We start from the raw sequence: 14,563 nt of genomic DNA, 5'->3' as shown, positions 1-14,563 counted from the left end.
ACCTGGAAATAAGCATAGAGCCCCCGAGGAGCAGGTACCCAAGTTAGTAGAACCCCGGAGGGTAGAGAGAGGGCTTCCAGTGGCAGCAGGAAGCGGCAGAGCAGCTTAGACCAGATGAGTCCAATCCTTGCTAACTCAAAGTCAGTCAGCAAATAGGGCAGGCTAAATACCCGGATGTCATGATGTCACTCGAGGGGGATGCCCCCGAGGTTCGCACCATGGCTGAAATAAAGACATGGGTAGCGCGCGCGTGCACCCTAGGAGGCCCTCAGGTGCAACATGGCGGAATGCCTTGCCATAACCGTTCCGGGGATGCCAAGGAGTGCGGATTGCAGACGCGGCGGTCACCATTTTCCCGAGACTGGTGGAAAAAGCGAAAATTGAGGTGAGGCACATAGGACGAAACCGTCTGAGTCTGACGGACGCAACACCGAGGCCTTCTGGGGTGAAAGGACTGAGACCTATTAAAGGAATGGGAACTCCGAAAAGAAGCTCCACTATAAGGATGAATTCGCCTAGTCACAAGAGCAGTCACTTGCCCAAAAGGGCCTAAAAGCAGGCTTCTTATCCTCCAGCAAATGAAGAATCTGAGCTTCCCCCCATCTATTTTCCATCTTTTCCAACTCACTGCCAAACAAAATGGAACCCTTGAAGGGCAACATGGTTAGACTGAATTTAGACAGTGTCAGGCAACCAATTACGCAGCCACAGCTTACGTCTAGCCGCTATTATGGAAGCAACTCCTCTGGAGGCTGTGCAAACCAGGTCTCATCCTACATCAGCCAAGAAGGCAGCCCCGGGTTCTATCACCAAAAGGGCATTGCCAGAGTCTTAAGAAAGACGCAAGGTAGCTCGAGCCACCAAGGCACAACAAGAAGCAATCTGCAATATATTGCCTGGCCTCAAAGGCTTGCTTAAGTATAGCCTCCCATCTTGAGCATCCTTTAGAGCTGCCCCTCCTTTCACTGGGAAGGTGGATCACTTAGTAACCGAACACATCAACTTTTGGGAAATGCAACTGCTCTCTGGCCTGCAAATCCAAGGGGTATAAACCTGCCAAGGCGCATCTCCCTTTAAAGGTCACCTCTGGTGTTGTGAATGAGCTGTTTAGTGGACCCTTGGCTTCCAGGGTGAAGCACCTAAGTCCCAGCGGCCGGGCTCCTACGGGTTCCTCTCGGGGGAGTACTGGCTTCCAGGGTGAGAGACTGAGGAGAGGTGTACTATAGTCTCTAGTGAGTGACAGGTCGGGAGGCGGATACCAGGCAGGAGCTGGGCGTGAGCTTCACCCTGGAAGCCAGTACTCCCCCGAGAGGAACCCGTAGGAGCCCGGCCGCTGGGACTTAGGTGCTTCACCCTGGAAGCCGGTACTCCCCCGGGAGGAGCCCGTAGGAGCCCGGCCGCTGGGACTTAGGTGCTTCACCCTGGAAGCCGGTACTCCCCCGGGAGGAGTCCGTAGGAGCCCAGCAGCTGGGACTTAGGAGATCACGGAAGCTGGAGCTGGAGCGGGCAGGCAGGGAACAGAAGTCAGGCAGGAACTGAAGCTGGCTGGAACTGAAGCAAGCAGGAACTGAAGCAGGTCTGGCTACAGGAACCAGACAGGAGCTGAAGCGGGACTGGCTACTGGAACCAGACAGGAGCTGAAGCAGGACTGGCTACTGGAACCAAGCTGGAACTGAAGCAGAACAGGTTACTGCAAGCAAGCCAGACGGAAGCAAGACTTGGGCATGGAGTGAAACAAGTCTCAGGCAGGAACGGAGTTGCTAACGCAATAGCACACTCCGGGGCACTGCGCAACAGAGAACCGCAAGGAACCCCGTTGCAAAGCAAAGTCCTGGGCTCCGCAGCGGCCTTATATAGGCTGCGGCGTCTGACGTCGCAGATAGGGCGAAGCTTTCAGTGGCGGGAAACGGCCTTCATAAGCGCGCCTAGGGAGAAGGCGTCCAGGCAGAGCTTCTCGGCGGCGTCTCCCCCGTATGGATGCCGCGAAACAGGCCGCAGACCCTTGGAGACGGGCCGGGACCAAGGAGGTAAGGGCCTAGTCACGACTCAGCGACTGGGACCGCAACATCTGGTGTGCTCCATTCAAAGTCAATCAACTCTTGGAATATCATCCAGGGGGGAACGAAAATGAAGCCTTGCGAGGGATGACCAATATGAAGTCCTTCTTCTGCACATCCAAAGAGTCACTCCCAGCCACTCCAAGGGAGCCACCCAAATCATCATCAGTGTCCTCCTGAGCCACATCAAATCAAACACCACAAGAATGCACAGCTTCATGGCATTTGCCCATAGTGGCAGATGCAGGGGAACTTCAAGCATGTGATCCTGATTTAGACAGTATTGACAACTCAGAATGGCACCCCTGTAGAAAGGTCTGTAATCCCTGGAAGAATTTCACCCAGAAAAAGGAAGATGGATTCATACCAGGCCCCATGGGCCTGAACCTGATGTCCTGAGGGCGAGTCTCTCCTGAAGGCCTTTCATCTAGTGGATCGACCAAAGAAGAGATACCCTTGTCATGTTGCCCTCAGCCCCATTCCTCTCAGGCTGAGGGGATGGGCCATTGTCGGCAAAATCAGAAGAAGGCAAATCTCCTCGAGCATCCAGGCCTCGCTGAAACAGGCTTGAAGAAAGCTCCGGCTATATCGCCCTAATATGGCATGCAGCATATATAGCTAAGCGCTTTGACTTCTTTGGCACTGGCACTCAATATAGACACAGTGGCAGGTACACACTTAACTATGCCCAAAGTTATGTGCTTAGCAAAACATGCTGAAATATGTGCACAGAAAATGCACAGGTACACACACGCAAAACATGCTCAGTGATGCACTTAACTACACACACAATATATGCATAAAGTATGCGCAATAGGGAACACAGATTTAGGTGCACAAGAAGGCACGCAGATGCGTGCTGACATTACACACAAAAATGCACGAAGGAACTGACATGGCCTACCATGTGGCCCGGGAAGGAAGCCTGAGTGCGGGGCCTAGCCAAAAGGCTGCTCAACCCGCCATGCCTAAGCTGCCACCACACTCACAAAACTCCAGCGGGAGAAGCTGAACACCAAGGAGAAAGACCCGGTAAGAAGTAGCTTCACTAACGCCAATCTTTTTTTTTTTTTAAATGAAAACTTTTACCTGAGCTCAGCCCTCCCTGCTGAGAGCAGAAACGGGTTCACGGCTACGGAGGGGAGTGCAAAAGCCTTCACCACTGAGCCTCTTTTGGCCTGCAACCGCAAATTTGTTTTTTAAGTCCACGCCAGAACAGGGCTACCAGACCAAGGATCTCAACTGAGGGAGAAACCCAATGGTATCACCTCAGGAGGCAAGCAGTGCTATATAATCGGCCTGTCAAATCTTCTGTTTTCTTCTATTTCTCCCTTTTTCTTTTTTTGCAGGCAATCTCCGGTAGGGAAATGCATTTCCACTATCTGCTGGAGACAGAGAATACTGGCGGGCTGATATCAGGGCTGGACTATATATCCATGTCAGCTTCTTACTCCGTCTCCATCTGCTGGCAGAGGTGCATAACCCACTGGTAGGGATTGGCCTGCCTGAATGCAGAGGAAGTCAAATAAAATCCCCTGATTTCTGGTATTTTCAATCTTCTCCTTCCCTCCCTGTTACCATATTCCCAGCTCTTCTTTGAGCCCATCATAAATTGGTAGGAGCAGTGCTTAATTCCACGTCAGTTTCCTTTAATGAGTAAGCTCAGTCTTGTAATATGAGCCTTGAGCTAAATGATCTTGTGACTGATACGCAAGACTGACCCCACACAGCAGAGAAAGCTGAAACACTATTATAAAAACACCACTCCTGTTGGGGGAATGCTAGGAAGTGATCCCGATTCCAGGGAGATTGAGTGAGCCCTTAGGCCACGGCACAACCACAGAGGACTCCAGAGAGCGCAGAGGCAAGATGTGCTCCAGCACAGGCGGACAGGCAGAAGATCAGGAAATCTGATCTCTGCCAAACCCATCGCACGAGAAGAGACCCAGCAATGCAATGGTGGTCTCTGGGGTAGCTCTCCGGCCACTCGATAGCCCTTTTGGACCTGCCGCTTGGGAACAGCAGATGCGATGGGATGGATGGAAGTCAAGGACAGGCGATGGTGCTGGAACAGAAACAAGACGTAGGTACCTGGAGACTTGGACGAGACAAGGAGACGTGGAGATTTGGACGAGACAAGGAAACTAGAACTCAGGCAAGGATTCAGATGTGGACGAAGGTTCAGGATGCTCAGATGTGGATGAAGATACAGGATGCTCAGAGGATTCAGACAGGGATTCAGGTTACTCAGAACACTCAGACGAAGACTCAGCAGACTCAGACAAGGATACAGGTTACTTGGAATTCTCAGGCAAGCATTCAGGACTCGGGCTAAAGTACTGAGTGTTATAAATCTGCTGTTAGTTAGACTGCAGAGTAGCAATCTGTTATTATTGGCTCCTAAAGAAGGAGGTGTCAGCAATCTGATAGGATCTCCGTGCGGAGCTAGCAATCTGTTAGGAAAGCTCTGATATAGTTGTGGGTGGATCCCTGGGCCAGTGGCAGATGACCACGCCCCCGGGAGGATACCCCAAGATGGACCACCGGCTAGGCTTGAGTATGGAGACAGACACACATTAGTTCTTTTATTAAACAGGTTTTAGAAACCACCAGAGGTGGCAGTAGTGAGCTGATATGCCCAGCAGGGTTGTAGTCCCTCAGGTACTGGAACAGCGATCCAGGATGGCTGAGCGGTTGAGAAACTGTAGAAAGTGAGTAGGCAGTGTTCATGAACAGAACTAGATGACAAAACTCACGTAAGGTCTCAAGGAAGCTCAAGTGCTGAAAAGGTTTAGGCCCTCAAGGAGTGAGAACCTGGTTCCAGGGAAAGTTCTGAGAGAGCGATGATAACTCACAATTGTTTGTAGCAACGATAGCTTCCAAGCAGTAGAGAATCTTCAGAGTATCCAGGAACATGTGCCCTCGAGGAGCGAGTACCGGTTCCTATCTGTAATCTGAAAATAAAGAGAAAGAGCGAGGCCCCCAAGGAGCGGGTACCTCTGGTAAGTCCGAGGAGGAAGAGTAGCTTGGATAACCAAAGCAAGTCCTTAGCAAATCTTCATAGCGAATCCTTGCTAACTCAGATTGTTAGCGAAATAGAGACCTTTAAATATTGGAAGCGGAACGCCCCTGAGGTTCGCACCCTTGCTGGTACTTCAATCAGAGCACACGCATGCCCTAAGTCTTCAGGCAACATGTCAGATCTGCAACGTCGAGCCAGTCCGGGGACGCCGGAGGGAGACGGCATGGAGTCGCCGCGGCAGCCAGCCGTCCATCAGACCCGGAGGGAGTCGCCACAGAGGTAAAGAGGGCGGAGTGAGGACATCGAGCAGTGACGGTCGCAACAGTACCCCCCCTTCAAAGGGCGATCTCCTCTTCGAGTACCAGGCTTAGGTTTTGAAGGATGTGCGAGGTGGAACTGATGAAGCATCTCTTTGTCCAAGATATTGGTCTGAGGCTCCCAAGAGATTAAATTGGAGCCGAAACCTTCCCAAATCAGAAGGTATTCAAAAGTCTTGCCTCTATTATGAACATCCAGAATCTCTTTGATCTTAATTTCTAATTCGTCTTCTGCATTGATGACAGATGGATCTTGAGATTTGGAAGAATCTTGCAGAGTGTTATTGATGATATCAGCAGCAATAGATTGAGCTGCTGTGGACGTCACTGAAGGTTTCAGTGGAAGTGGTGATGTTAGGTTACGTCCAAGATCCACTTCCAAAGATGATTCTCCAGTTGAAGTTGCTGGATGAGAGATGGTGGCATCACCAGCGGAAACAGACTGGCTGGTTCCTAGAGATATCTTCTTCGGATCTATTATGGGCTGTGGTTCATCAAGCACATCTTCTGAGTGAAACAAGCGAGACAATGCGTCTGCTCTGGTGTTTAGATCTCCAGGTCGATACTTAAGCACAAAATCGAAATGGTTGAAGAATAAAGACCACCTTACCTGTCTGTAATTCAAACATTGTGCGTGGCGGAGATACTCAAGGTTCTTATGATCCGTGAAGACGGTTATTTGATGTTGAGCGCCTTCGAGCCAAGGCCGCCATTCCTCGAATGCAAGCTTTATTGCCAGGAGCTCCTTATCGCCGATCCCGTAGTTCTTCTCAGCTGGAGAGAATCTTCGTGAGAAGAATGAACAGGGATGTAAGGCTTTCGAGTCTCCAGCTTGGCTTAACACAGCCCCTACCCCCACATCCGAAGCGTCGACTTCTACTATGAAGGGTTTATTGGGGTCTGGATGCCGTAAGCATGGTTCTGTGGAGAAGACAGTCTTCAATTTCTCGAACGTGGAAATGGCCTCTGCTGACCATTTTGAAGCATTGGCACCCTTGCGAATCATAGCAGTCAAAGGTACAGTTAACGAAGAATAGTTCTTTATGAAGCTTCGATAATAGTTGGTAAACCCCAGGAATCTCCTTAGGGCCTTCAGGCTGGTGGGTTAAGACCAATTCTTGATACTTTCAAGTTTGTGAGGGTCCATTTGAAAGCCTTCTTTCGATACTATGTAGCCTAGAAAAGGCACAGAGTCTTTGTGAAATTCACACTTGGAGAGTTTGGCGTACAGCCGGTGTTCGCGGAGACGGTGGAGTACTTGCTTGACATCTGCAATGTGGGTATCCAAATCCTGGGAGAAGATTAATATGTCATCCAGCTAGACCATAACGTTCTTGTATAGCAGATCCCGCAAGATGTCATTCATCATATTTTGGAATATGGCGGGCGCATTGCACAACCGAACGGCATTACAAGATACTCGAAGTGGCCGTCTCGCGTATTGAAGGCCTTTTTCCACTCATCGCCACTCCGTATGTGAATAAGGTTGTAGGCCCCATTCAGGTCAAGTTTTGAAAATATCTTGGCTCTTTGCAGCCTGTCAAACAGCTCCGAGATTAACGGCAAGGGGTAATGGTCTTTGATCGTGATCTCGTTTAGACCTCGGTAATCGATACATGGGCGTAGGATACCATCCTTCTTCCCCACAAAGAAAAAGCCTGCACCGGCTGGCAACTTAGATGGTCGGATAAAACCCTTCTGGAGATTTTCTTCAATGTATTCCGACATAGCTTTATTCTCAAGATCTGAAAGAGGATACACCCATCATTTTGGTGGCTCAGTATTGGGCTTCAGTCTTATGGCACAGTCATAGGACCTATGTGGAGGAAGAATATCAGCCGCTTCTTTGGAGAACACATCCCCGAAGGATGCATATTGGGGCGGCAATCCTGGCATCGCTGGAGTCGTAGGCATGCAGATGATAGGCGAGATCTCCTTAAGGCACCTCCCATGACATTCTGGGCCCCATCGTGAGAGATCCAAGGATGCCCAGTCAAATTGGGGTTGATGCATTTGCATCCAGGGTAACCCCAGGACGATAGGGTGCATAGTCTTTTCCAGTACATAGAAGGAGATTGTGTCCGTATGGTGCACTCTGGTGCGAAGCGTAACTGGTACGGTTTTGCAAGTTACGTTGCCTGGTAAGGGCTCCCCGTGAATGGAGGATAACAGTAATGGATCTTTTAATTTGATGAGAGGGATCCTCAAGTATTCCACTAAACGTCTGAGAATGAAGTTGCCTCCTGCCCCTGAGACCACCAGGGCAGGAGTCTGAACCATGACTGGTCCGTAGGTCAAAGAGACTGGGAAAGAGAGCGGAGGAGAGGATGCGGTAAGGCCTAAGAACAGACCTCCGGTAGGACTTAAGTCCGTCCGTTTCCCAGACAACATGGGACATGAAGAGACATCATGGCTGGGCTGACCACAGTACATGCACAGGCCGCGTTTCTTCCCAAATCTTCTCTCCTTAGAGGTCAAGTGTCCATGACCAAGTTGCATCGGTTCATCTTTATCAGCAGCAGAGGTGACTGGAACCATCCGAGGTGCAGTGGTAGTATTAGCCTGTTTCAACCCAAGTAACACCTTAAGCCGGAGTTCCTTCACCTTGCCTCGGAGCCGGTGATCAATCCGAGTGGTCAAGGCTATCAATTCGTCCAGCGAGTCAGGTGTCTGGTGAGCGGACAGCTCGTCTTTTAAGCGGGTATAAAGGCCTATGCAGAAGAGTGTCTTGAGACATTTGGGGTCCCAGCAAAGTTCTGCTGCAAGGGTCTTGAATTCTATGGCGAATTCAGCCAGTGATTTGTTGCCTTGCTTCAAGTCCACCAAAGCAAAATCGGCAACAGAATTACGAGCAGGGTCATCAAAGACGGATTTAAACAAGTCCATAAATCCTTCTATGTCCTGCAAAATAGGGTCCTTGCATTCCCACAAGGTAGATGCCCACGACAGGGCTCTTCCATCTAAGTATAGCAGGATGTAGGTGGTCTTCGAAAGAGCCGTGGGAAATAAAGTTGGCTGTAAGGTGAAGTGCATGCAGCACTGGTTCAGAAAGCCCCGGGTCTTCTGGATTTCTCCGGAAAAGCGGATAGGAGCTGCCAGTGGTACAGCAGTCTTTAAAGTTACCTCCTGTAACTGACCTTCTGGGTTAGAAGCTGTGCCTTGAATCTTCTGTGTGTGTAGCTGATGAAATGCTGCAGTTAGTTTCTCCAAAGTTTCTTGCTGCTCTGAGATGCGTTGGCTAGGCCCGGTATAGCCTGCAAGGCAGAGAGATGTGCCAGATCCATGAAGTTAACAACATCCCATAGTTGAAGCCAGAACCACTGGAGTTAGCAATCTGTTATAAATCTGCTGTTAGACTGCGGAGTAGCAATCTGTTATTATTGGCTCCTAAAGAAGGAGGAGTCAGCAATCTGATAGGATCTCCGTGCGGAGCTAGCAATCTGTTAGGAAAGCTCTGATATAGTTGTGGGTGGATCCCTGGGCCGGTGGCAGATGACTACACCCCCGGGAGGATACCCCGAGAGGAAACACCGGCTAGGCTTGAGTATGGAGACAGACACACATTAGTTCTTTTATTAAACAGGTTTTAGAAACCACCAAGGGTGGCAGTAGTGAGTTAATATGCCTGGCAGAGCTGTAGTCCCTCAGGTACTGGAACAGCAATCCAGGATGGCTGAGCTGTTGAGAAACTGTAGAAAGTGAGTAGGCAGAGTAGGCAGAGTTCATGAACAGAACTAGATGACAAAACTCACGTAAGGTCTCAAGGAAGCTCAGGTGCTGGAAAGGTTTAGGCCCTCGAGGAGCGAGTACCTGGTTCCAGGGAAAGCTCTGAGAGAGCAATGGTAACTCACAATTGTTTGTAGCAACGATAGCTTCCAAGCAGTAGAGAATCTTCAGAGTATCCAGGAACATGTGCCCTCGAGGAGCGAGTACCGGTTCCTATCTGTAATCTGAAAATAAAGAGAAAGAGCGAGGCCCCCGAGGAGCGGGTACCTCTGGTAAGTCCGAGGAGGCAGAGTAGCTTGGATAGCCAAAGCGAGTCCTTAGCGAATCTTCATAGCGAATCCTAGCTAACTCACAGGCCGATTCAGTAAAGTCCGCAGGAGAGCGGACGAACACCCGCGAAGAACAGAGTGCCCACGAAGAACAGAGTGCCTTGAAGAAGTGAGGTGAAGCAGAGAAGACTCCTGGAACGAAGAGCTGGAACCATGGAGAATCCAGGAGCTAACCAACTCCTTGCAAAGGCAACGACTGACTGAAGGAAGGCCCTCTATATAGAGCTGAAGAGGGAGACACCTAGGAAACGTCATTAGGTGGAGTCACAGGGTCCTGCCCAGCGAGGGCCCTTTAAATGAAAGGAAGAGGTGCGGCCATGCACCTAGGAGGGCAGGACCTCGGAGAGTGGCATCCATGCCGCAAAGGAAGAGCAGGCCCTGACGTCAGCGTCTCCCTGCCGTGAAGACAGAAGAAGATTGATGGCGGCTCCCTGCCGCAAGAAGAGGAGATGATGGCGGCCTCCATGCCACATGAAGAGGAGCTCCGGGGTGGCCTTCTGGAGCCGAAGAGCGGAAGAGAATGAAGGAAGCGGCCTCCTGGCCGCGGAAGAATGACGCTGGTGGCGGCCTCCAGGCTGCACCATGGGAAGCTTCAGCAGCGACCTAGCCATGAAGAGGGCAGCGACTCTGGGCTGCGAAAGACAAGTAGTGCTCGAGGGCGGCCTCCGGGTTGCAGGAGGAGCAGCAGCGGTGCAGCAGCGGTGGAACTAGCATCGGCAGCAGTGGCCTCCAGGCCCCGCTGAGGTGAGCCCACAAGCAGAATCATAACAACTCCTTCTACAAGCAGGGAACCTGGCTGATGGTTGGCTGGAGAAAAATCTGGCCTAGCCCAATGGGCAATACTGACAATGTTAGGGTGCCCATTGTCTCATACTGCCCAGCCTACCTTAAGGTCTGCCCTGCTAGCAATGCCAGAGCTGTAGCTCAGTATGGTTCTGCTGTCTGATAATCCCCTACTGAGCTGAATTATTAGTGTTCTTAACCAGTATCCTATACAAGGGCGGATCCATAATGAGGCAGAGTGAGACAGCCGCTTCAGGCGGCAAACTTTGGAAGCGGCAAAAACTGCCCCCCAAACTCCTCTAGCGGCCTCCTCACCCTGCCATCAAAACAAGAAAGGACCCACGCAGAATTTCCTCCCCTGCGCAATCTTTGCCATTTTCTGCGCAGAAAATGCAAAGATGGAGAAGATCCCAGCATGCCGCGAGCGGTGCACAACCCACTTGCAGTGAAAGAAGACCCCTGGTGTGCTGTGAGCGGAGCACAACCCGCTCGCAGCGAAGATGAGGGCCCCAGTGAGAGTGTGTGTAGAGAGGTGTGTGAGTGTTTATGTGTGTGTGTGTGTGTGTGTGTGTGTGTGTGTGTGAGAGAGAGAGATTGAGAGCCTGGGGGGGATGAGAGAGCATGTGAGAGGGTGCTTGGGGGTGTGTGAGAGAGAGCATGTGCGAGGGTGCTTGAGTGTGGGTGCCAGAGAAAGGGAGCCTATGGAGGGGCAGAGAAGGCAGCAGGGGGGGGGGAGGGGGGCAGAGGAGGGGAGGCGTCATCCCTGCCTCAGGCAGCAGATTGCATTGAGCCGCCCCAGATCCCATACAAAAACTGAAATTGGCATACACACACTCACCCACCTGGCTTTAGCACAATATACTCTTCTCTCTCTTACTCAGCATCCCCTTTCTCCTCATGGTCCAGCAGTCTGCACTTTCTCTCTTCTCCCTATCCAGTTTCCTGTCTCCTGCAAGCATTTTCTCTGCAGTTTGCAGCAAGCAGTAGTTACAGCATGCACCTGTGCATCTGAATCTCAGCACTGTTTGTGGCATCACAATTAATGGAAATGTGCTGGCAGAATGCCCCCTCATAAATGATGTCCTATGCAGGTACACAACTTGCACACCTCAAAAACCATCCCCGAACATTAACCTCTCTTAATAAAGTTTTGCACTACTATTATTAATAAAATAATTCCAGTAGTATTATAACCTTCGACTGCCATCATTAACAAAGTTTATTCATGATTTTAATAAAACTTCAGGCTGTCCATAGCGAGTATATTTTATATTACAAATTGTACTATTTGAGCCTGCACCCTTATTGTAATTAATGCTTCAGACCCCCTCTCACTTATGGCATTATATTACTATAAGTATTATTAATGCCACATTACAGCTCATTATTATAATAATTATGTTATTACTATAATAAGAATACATTTACTGTCAGACATCTTCCTCCAGCCATCGTACCTTACCTCAGTTTCTATTTTCCCGCTCTCAAGTCACCATCTCTCCCTCAGGCTCCGATTTCCGTAACTTCAGCGATGTGCTGTGGACCCGACACACAATCACTCTACTTCAATTCGACATTCTCTCAGCAGGCAAAATATTCCAGCCAATCAAGATAGGCCAACTGGACTCAGCCAATCGCTGGGGAGATCAGCATTGCACATGGGCAGACCTGGCAGGCCAGCACGGCAATGCAGCAAGCAACAGAGAAGGAAACTTCTGTTCAGCTGCAGACTTGAATGCTGAAGAGAGTGTAGCACTCAGCTGGCTACAGCCAAGTATCAGGAGGGGAGGAATGAGTGTGGGGACCAGAGATGAGCTTGGAGACGGGTGGGGAGAGGGGAATGAGCGTGTGGGGGCCAGGGATGTGCTTGGAGGGGGTGAGGAAGAGGGAATGAGCATGTGCGGGCCAGGGATGTGCTTGGAAGGGGGAATGAGTGTGTGGGGGCCAGGGATGTGCTTGGAGGGGGGAATGAGCATGTGGGGGCCAGGGATGAGCTTGGAGGGGGAAATGAGCATGTGGGGGCCAGGGATGTGCTTGGAGGGGAGAATGAGCATGTGGGGGCCAGGGATGAGCTTGGAGGGGGAAATGAGTATGTGGGGGCCGGGATGAGCTTAGAGGGGGGAATGTGTATGAGGGGCAGATGTTTTTTAATTTGTTCTACACCACTTGATTTCATCTATTTTTTTTTTCACATTTCTTCTCCCTGCAGCAGATGACCTATGTAAGAAATCCTTATTTTGACAAAAAGAAAGCTTGTCCATACCTGTTGACTACAGGTAAAAAAATAATGTGACATGGTAACTTGTAATGCTATTTTTTTTATTTGTTCTACACCACTTTTGCTTTCTTCTAATTTAGCTTTTTTTTCTTTCATTTCTTCTCCTTGCAGAAGATCACCTTTGTAAGAAAGCCTGTCCATACCTACTGTTTCTGTCCTTGGCTGCTACGCTACTGAATGGTTTTGATCTACTATGGTTAAAGTAAGGAACTGGGCTAAGTACGGTAAAAGGTACTGCAAAGCTTGGGAAAAGGAATGTGAACTAAAAGCATGGATTCAGCCTGCAATGAGAGGAGGGGGGAATAAGAACATAAGAACATGCCATACTGGGTCAGACCAAGAGTCCATCAAGCCCAGCATCCTGTTTCCATCAGTGGCCAATCCAGGCCATAAGAACCTGGCAAGTACCCAAAAACTAAGTCTATTCCATTTTACTGTTGCTAGTAGTAGCAGTGGCTATTTTCAAATCAACTTAATTAATAGCAGGTAATGGACTTCTCCTCCAAGAACTTATCCAATCCTTTTTTAAACACAGCTATACTATCTGCACTAACCACATCCTCTGGCAACAAATTCCAGAGTTTAATTGTGCTTTGAGTAAAAAAGAACTCTGATTAGTTTTAAATGTGCCACATGCTAACTTCATGGAGTGCCCCCTAGTCTTTCTATTATCCGAAAGAGTAAATAACCAATTCACATCTACCCGTTCTAGACCTCTCATAATTTTAAACACCTCTATCATATCCCCCCTCAGCCGTCTCTTCTCCAAGCTGAAAAGTCCTAACCTCTTTAGTCTTTCCTCATAGGGGAGCTATTCCATTCCCCTTATCATTTTGGTAGCCCTTCTCTGTACCTTCTCCATCGCAATTATATCTTTTTTGAGATGCGGCGACCAGATTTGTACAGAGTATTCAAGGTGCGGTCTCCCCATGGAGCGATACAGAGGCATTATGACATTTTCCGTTTTATTCACCATTCTGTTTGCTTTTTTGACTGTTTTATTCACATTCTGTTTGCTTTTTTGACTCCTGCAGCACACTGAACTGACGATTTTAATGTGTTATCCACTATGATGCCTAGATCTCTTTCTTAGGTTGTAGCACCTAATATGGAACCTAACATTGTGTAACTATAGCATGGGTTATTTTTCCCTATATGCATCACCTTGCACTTATCCACATTCAATTTCATCTGCCATTTTGATGCCCAATTTTCCAGTCTCACAAGGTCTTCCTGCAATTTATCACATTCTGCTTGTGATTTAACTACTCTGAACAATTTTTTATCATCTGCAAATTTGATTATCTCACTCGTCGTATTTCTTTCCAGATCATTTATAAATATACAAGCCGTTAAGCCCGTTAAAACGGGCTACATCCCTCTGTCTCTCACCTCCCCCTCTTTCTCTCTCCCCTCACTCTTCACCACCCCCTCCCTCACCCACTCCTCCCCACCCTCCCTCTCCTATCACTCAGTCCCTCCCTCCCACTCAGTCTCACTCACTCCCTCCCCCCTCTCTCCCTCCCTCTCACTCACTCAGTCCCACTCACTCTCACTCAGTCCCCACTCCCTCCGTCCTCTACCTCAGTCCCACTCCCTCCCTCAGTCCCTCCCCCTCACTCAATCCCTCCCTCCCACTCAGTCACTCCCTCCCCCCTCCCTCTCACTCACTCAGTCCCACTCACTCTCCCTCAGTCCCACTCCCTCCCTCTCTCTCCCAGTCCCACTCCCTCCCTCAGTCCCCCCTCTCCCTCTCACAGTCCCACTCCCTCCCTCTCACTCAGTCCCTCCCCCTCTCAATCCCTCCCCCTCACTCAATCACTCCCTCCCACTCTCTCTCTCCGTCCCTCCCTCCCACTCAGTCCGTCCCTCCCTCTCTCTCTCTTCTCCCTCCCTCGCTACCGCCCGCTACCGCCGTCGCCGCCCGCTACCGCCGTCGCCACCGCCGCCGCCGCTACCGCCGTCGCTCGCTACCGCCGTCGCCGCCCGCTGCCGGTACCGCCGCTGCTGCCACTGGACGCCGCCATTTTTTTTTTCTTTCTGAAGCTGCC

The 14,563-nt window shown here is 50.0% G+C and overlaps 1 protein-coding gene across 1 annotated transcript in view; it reads right to left on the bottom strand.

Annotated features, from left to right (window-relative positions):
- LOC115076019 (probable histone-lysine N-methyltransferase PRDM7) overlaps positions 1-11,780 on the bottom strand; it is a 550,011-nt gene extending 538,231 nt beyond the window's left edge. Inside the window, exon 1 of the mRNA XM_029577065.1 lies at positions 11,697-11,780. The gene's annotated coding sequence lies outside the window, so the exon portion shown is untranslated. The remainder of the gene's footprint in view (positions 1-11,696) is intronic.
- Positions 11,781-14,563: the final 2,783 nt, after the last annotated feature.

This window comes from Rhinatrema bivittatum, chromosome 14 (assembly GCF_901001135.1).
Source record: "Rhinatrema bivittatum chromosome 14, aRhiBiv1.1, whole genome shotgun sequence".
Lineage (NCBI taxonomy): Eukaryota > Metazoa > Chordata > Amphibia > Gymnophiona > Rhinatrematidae > Rhinatrema > Rhinatrema bivittatum.
The sequence above is the reverse complement of the archived record's forward strand: the minus strand, read 5'-3'. Positions and strand labels throughout refer to the sequence as shown.